This window comes from Octopus bimaculoides, chromosome 15, assembly GCF_001194135.2.
Source record: "Octopus bimaculoides isolate UCB-OBI-ISO-001 chromosome 15, ASM119413v2, whole genome shotgun sequence".
Taxonomy (NCBI): domain Eukaryota; kingdom Metazoa; phylum Mollusca; class Cephalopoda; order Octopoda; family Octopodidae; genus Octopus; species Octopus bimaculoides.
Genome location: NC_068995.1, coordinates 21,047,926 through 21,055,246, shown reverse-complemented (window position 1 = coordinate 21,055,246; position 7,321 = coordinate 21,047,926).

Genomic DNA, 7,321 nt, shown 5'->3' with positions numbered 1-7,321 from the left:
TTTGTATGGGTATTTTTGTAACAGTCAGGTGGCAGGAAGGGAGCGTGTAGGTGTTTGGGGAAGGGTATTTTCATAATAGTCGGGTGGCAAACCATGTGCGCAAGTGCGTATATTTGTGTGCAAATTATGGTGATGAGGGGAACAAACAGAGACGTATCTAAGTGTGTGTGGCGCGTGTGTGCGTATGTGTCTGTGTGCGTATGCATATGTGTGGGAATGCGTACGTGTGTGTGTATGTGTGTGTGTATAGGAGGTGCTTCGATAATAGTCGGGTGGAAGACAATGTTTGCATGAGGGGTGTGGGGTGGTCTTGTAACAGCCATGCTATGCGCATGTGTCTGTGTTTGCGTGTATATGTTTGTGTGTGTGCATGTGCATCAATCTGTCTGATCATGTGTGTTTCACAGAATGCATTTGTGGGTATATGTGTGTGAGTGTACACATGCAAGTGGATGCACGCGCGCGTGACCATGAGCGCGTGAGCCAGAGAGAGTACGAATACACCGAAATTGCATTATTGCGTGTACGTGCGATTGAATCAAAGCGTCTTTATGTGAGTAGTAGTAGTAGTAGTAGTAGTAGTAGTAGTAGTAGTAGTAGTAGTGGTGGTGGTGGTCGTCGTCGTCGTGGTGGTCGTCGTCGTCGTAGTAGTAGTAGTAGTAGAAAAGAGCGCAAGACAGTGAGAGAGAAAGAGAGAGAGAGAGAGAGAAAGAGAGAGAGAAAGAGAGAGAAAAAGAGTGGGAGAGAGAAAGAGAGAGACAGAGAAAGAGATAGACAGAGAATGAGAGAGACAGAGAAAGAGAGAGACAGAGAAAGAGAGAGACAGAGAGAGAGAGAGAGATGGATTATGTTGTTTGTAAATGCATCTGAAAGAAAGTTATCGACAGTAAAGGAGGGAAATATTGAGCGAGGGAGAGAATTATATGGAAATAAGTTTGAAGGGTCTACGTGAGAGTGTGAGAGGAAATAAGAAGGAAAGTAAATATGAGTGAATGCAAAAAGGGAGAGGGACAGAGAGAAAGAGAGAGAGAGAGAGAGAGAGAGAGAGTTGTAGAATCAGTAATGATTTGTAGAGAGAAATAATAAACGAAAGACAGAAAGAGAGAGAGGGAAGTGTAGAAGAAATCCATGTACTCAAAAATAGAGAATGAGTTGAGGTATATACGTGAGCGAAATGATTGACTGTGTGAGTTGTTGAGTGAATAAGGGAACGATTAACTGAGTGTGAGTGTGAGCGTGTGACTGAGTAACTGAATAAGCCAATCGCTGAGTGTAGTGTGGTGTGTGGGTGAGTGAGTGACTGAGTGACTGAGTGAATGAGTGAGTGACTGAGTGACTGAATGAATGAGTGTGAGCTTATAAGCACAGGAGTGGCTGTGAGGTTAAGAAGTTTGCTTCTCAATAACATGGTTATAGCTCCAGTGCCACTGTAGGTCACTTACCAAAGACTTATGAGTAAATTTGGTAGACGGAAACTGAAAGAATATGAATGAATGAAGTGTGTGAGTGAGAATAAGTGTGAGTGAGTGAAAGAGTGATCAAAAAGTGAAGGAGAATGTGAATGAATGAAGTGTATGCGTTAATGAGGAAATATACGAGTTAGTGTGTTTCTGATTGACAGGGTGAAAGGGTGAAAGAAAATAGGAAATGAGAGAAAGAAATAGTGAAAGAGAGAGGGGGAGGAGGGAGAGAGATGGACAGAAATAGAGAGGTGAAGGAAGAGAGAGAAAGAGAGGGAAGAGAGAAAGAGAGGGGAAAAGAAAGAGAAATTATGGGTGGTTAGTAGAAAGGATCTTGCATGGCATGTGACATAAAGAGATAGGGGATATGAAAAGGGTTAAATAGTAGGGTGGGGGTAGGATCATAGAGGCGAGATCACAAAGACAGGATGTGGGGTGGCGATTCAATAGACAAATGTAAACATTAAAACTCAGACGTGTTAGGGGTCTGGGTAAGGGGATGAGGCTAGACAATGTGATCGATACAAACGAGAGTAAACCGATGCGGAGGTGTCTGGCAGGATTGTTACGAATTGTAAGTGAATGCCAAAGTGAGTGTGTGTGTGTCTGCGTGCACGTGTGTTTGTTTTGGGGGTGTTTGTTTTTGTTGTGTCTGTGTGGTGGAGGTGTGCTTAGGACAGGGAATCAGGGAACCAGGGAACCATGGAATAGGGGGTGGATGGTAAGTTGGATCAGTACAGGAACGGAAGGCTGTTCTGGAAAATGAGCGATATGTAAATAAAAAGGGAAAAAATGATTACTTCAGTGACGTATGGATGAAAGAAAAAGACTGATAACAAATGTAAACACATACACAAATGTACACGTGTGTGTATATGTATGTATAAATATCTGCGTGCATGTGTCTATATATATGTGTGTGTGTGTGTGTGTGTGTATTATACTAGATGTACATATATAATATATAATAGTTATATATATACGTATATATACATAAATGATAATATATATTTATACATATATATATACATACATACATACATACATACATACATGCATACATACATACGAACACACACACATATATGCGTACATATGTACGCATGCATGTATAATAATTGTCTGCTTTTCTTTTGTTTTTATGACCCATCCACAATCCGGTAATATGTTAATGTGAATGTGTACGAAAGCGAGTGAATTTGATAGTAGGTAGACAACACTTTACGAAGACAGCGTCTTTGCAGTTAGATGCAGTTAAATACCGTATAACAGAACAGGTTAATGCACTATTTTCTTCGGTCTACTTGAAACTTTTACAAACCATCATGCATATACACTTACATGCACGCACACACGCGCATACACACACACACACGCACACACACACACACAGACACACACACGCACACGTACATACATATATGTATACATACGGAGATGGCACTGCGTCGGATACGAAAACAAAGGTTCCGGTTCATCCGATCAACGAAAGAGCCTGCCTGTGGAATTAACGAGCATGTGGATGAATACTCCACAGACACGTGTATTCTTAACGTAGTTCTCACAGCGTGACCACGTTGGCTCTTTGAAATACAAGTCATTTTTGCCAGCTGAGTGAACGGGAATAACATGAAATAAAGTGTCTTGCTCAAAGACACATCGCGTCGCCGGGAATGGATCCCATAACCTTGCCTTCGTGAGCTGAATAACCTAACCACTGAGCCAAGCGCTTTCACACACACACACACACACACACACACACACACACACACACACACACACACACACACACACACACACACACACACACACACACACACACAGAGGCACACACACACACACACACACAAGCACACACACACATATATACATACATAAATACATACATACATAAATACATACATACATACATACATACATAAACATGAGCAAATACCTCGCCAGATTTCACTGGTTAAGATGCATCGTTTCTTACAATGGTGGTCTTATGCTCATAGAAATATATATCTTTGTGTGAGCTAGCGTACGCGTACATGAGGATATATATATGTACATATCTACGCATATATACATACATATTTGTCTACATAAATACATACAGGCATACATACACACACACATATAGACGTGTATGCATTATTTTCGAGATTCGCATAAACGTCTTTCTCTCACTCATTCATTTATACAGCATAAACATTAGTCATACATCCTACTAATTTGCAACTAGTTGTTGAGCACTCACTGTGAGTAAGAATCTCGAACAGAGGAAGTAAGATGTCCACGTGTGTCTAGTTAGGACATGTATAGCTCCGAGCCATTTTAAAGTTTCTAATTGTATATCCTTCCTAGTGGAGCACGCTGGAGGTATTTTCAATTTCTCGTTAAAACACGATTTTCCGGTTGTATGTAAAATGCTCTTTTCGTTCCCCTTGTGTGTTCCAGACGCTTTATAATTAACCCCTTATGCTGACTTATATATGCACACACATATATACATATTCATATAGTTATATAACCAACATGTGTGCGTGTATGCGAGTCTTTGTATGTATGCATGCATGTATGCACGTACATTTCTATCTATCTATCTATCTATCTATCTATCTATCTATCTATCTCTCTCTCTCTCTCTCTCTATATATATATATATATATATATACAGATATATGCATACATACACACCCAAACACGCACACACATATATGAGTATATATATATGTGTATGTGTGTGTGAGTGTGTGAGTGTGTGCGTGCGTGTATGAGTGCGTGTGTGTTTGTGTGTGTGTGTGTGTGCGTCTGTGTGTGTGTGTGTGCGTGTGCGTGCGTGTGTGTGTGTGTGTGTGTATGCGTGTGCGTGTGTGTGTGTGTGTGTACGTACTTATAATTATACCGAACAGTGAGAATGAGAGCTGAACTCCGCATTGGTGGATAGATATTCTTTATTCGTAGGATAACCAGACAACCATTGCTTTCATGTCGGGAGACATATCTCTCAAAAACTATTCCAGCCTGCTACATGGGCGTTGATTTTCGTCTCCATGTTGAATAAAAGCATTGTCGATGGAGACGACCAAAAATGTCTCATTAGGCATAATTGAATACTTACAGAGTGATATCTCTCTCGACATGAAACTAATGGTTGTCTGGCTATCTAAGGAAGAATACATAAGCGTGGGTGTGTGGTAAGAAGCTTGCTTCTCAACCACATGCTTCCAAGTTCAATTCTACTGTGTGGCACCTGGATCAAATGTCTTCTACTATAGCTTCGAGCCGACTAAAGCCTTGTCAGTAGATTCGGTAGACAAAAACTGAAAGACGCTAGTCTTATATATATGTGTGAGTGTTTGTGCGTGTATGTACGTGCGTGTGTGTATGTATACACACACACATACATAAATATGTATATATCTATGTTTGTGTCTGTTTGTTTATTCTTCCAACACCGTATAACAGCCGGTGTTGGTGTGTTTATATCCCCGGAGCTTAGCAGTTCGGCAAAAGAGACTTATAGGAAAAGCACTATGTTTAAGAAATGATCCCTGGGGTAGATTTGCTCCACTAAAACCCTTCAAGGCGGTTCTCCAGCATGGCCGCAGTCAAACGACTGAAACAAATAAATACTTAGAAAACAGTATGTATATAAATCTGAAATTATACCTTCAAATTATTTATTAATTCTATAATGTGAATATTTAAAATTTAGTAGACAAGCCCGTTGCATTTTTCAATGCAAGGACCCTATTTGGTATGTTACGGATCCGATGACGAATATTCCCTGGCGCAATTTCTTGCCACGTTTCATACCGTAATCTCAAAAGATCTGGCTTTGAAGAAGCGTTCCTGTTCTTTTTATGAAGTGTCCCGTCCATTATGTCCCAGAAGTGTTCAATAGGGTCCATATCTGGTGACTGGCTTGGAAGCTTTTTAATAGCATTCTCATCCAACAAATCTTGGGTCATTTCAGTCGTGTGTCAAGGAGCCCTGTCTTCCATAAATAAAGAGTCTTCTTTAATCATGTTTCTACTAGAGAAGACTGGGAGGAGTCCTTTCTGCAATATGGACACATATTTATCTGACTTTATGTTTCCCTCACACTCCACTAGCTCTGATTAATCATTGCTCCAAATTGCTCCCCAGACTATCACAGAATAGCTACCGTGTTTCATTGTTGGCGGCAATCCTTTCACATCAAATTCTTGATCACAGAGTCTCCAGACCCACACTCGATCACTATCAGGAAATACAGCAAATCTGGACTCATTAGAGAATATGACACTGTTCCAAAATGCTAGTAGCCTCTCCACCATTTCACTGACCCAATCTTTTCTCCGCTTGATGTTGGCTGGTCGAAGAAGTGTCTTCCTTCTCGCTGCAGTGTCATAGTAACCAAGTTTGTGGAGATACCTGACAGCTGTTCTGGGATTGACATCAACTCGTTCTGCCTTGCAACGATGATTATCCTCCACGCTTCTTTTAGCAAAGAAAAGGGTCCTGTCAGAGGGCCCTGGTTGATCTGGGTGAGGTGATGTGGATTTCTTCCCCTCTCTGGAGAATTGCACAACCACTCTATTAACTGTAGAAAGCGGGATTCCAAGGTCTTCTGCGATTTTACGCTGAGTATGTCCACCTTCATATTGACCCATGATATGGCTTCTTTGTAATTCAGACAGTTCCAAAGCTTCTTTTGTACATGACATGATTAAACAGTCACATATAGAACCTGAAACATAAAAATGATGTTTTATGGTTTGTCCATTTATTTCTGCCATGTCTGTGTCTGTGTCTATATATATATATATATATATATATATCAGACTGAGTAAAAAGTAAGCAACGTTTTGAAACATCAAATTCATCACAATATATTTCAACAATGCGGGAATTTTATTCATGAAAGTAAGTACCGTTACAACCAACACATTTTTGCGGACGAAAAAATGGTAGTCGGTAGGAGAAAGGACTGGGGAATAAGCTGGGTGGGGAAGGACTTCGTAGAGTCATTAGTGAAATGTGTGGTCGAGCTTTGTCATAAAGAATGATTGGTCCTCTTTTGGTGACCAGTCTGGGACGGAGTAGTAGTAGCTTTCCGTTGAGTTTGGCAATTTCATGTTAACATGTTTCTGCAGTAATGCGGTCGAGAAATGGATCGGTCTGCTTACGGAGAAGAAGCGACGAGCAAATTTCATATCTGCGCATTTTCCGATTTTCATTCAAATCGTGTGGTACTCATTTGCCGAACATTTTTGATTTTCCGATCACACGCACATGGTTGAAGATAATTTTCTGGCTAACTTGAAGTTCTTTTGCCAGTTCTCGAGTGATTTTATATGGATCTTTCTCAATGGCGGTCTGCGAATGACCGTCATCGATGACAGATAGGCGTCCACTATGCTCACGATCGTTAAGGCTTAGGTCACTACTGTGAAATTGTCTAAACTATTTTCGAGCTGACCACTCAGTGGGCATTTCCTCACCAAACGTTTCGTTGATATCGCGAGTAGTTTCAGTTGCTTTACGTCCTTTATTTTTAAAGTTTAACAGCAAAATTGCTCGAATATAACGCTATGGCAGTTCCATTTCAGATGATTATAACAACGGTGAAAAAAAAATATCAACGTTAATTGATGCATTTGGGGATGGCCATGTCTTTATCATCAGAGAATTGCAATAGAATGTTAAAAAAAACTGAAAACTCTGCAAAAGTCCGGTACAAATACTTCATGGTTCAAAACGTTACTTACTTTTTACTCAACTTGATATATGTATGTGTATGTATGTGTGTCTGTGTGTGTGCATGTATGAATATATATATATATATACATATATATATATATATATATATATATATATATATATATATA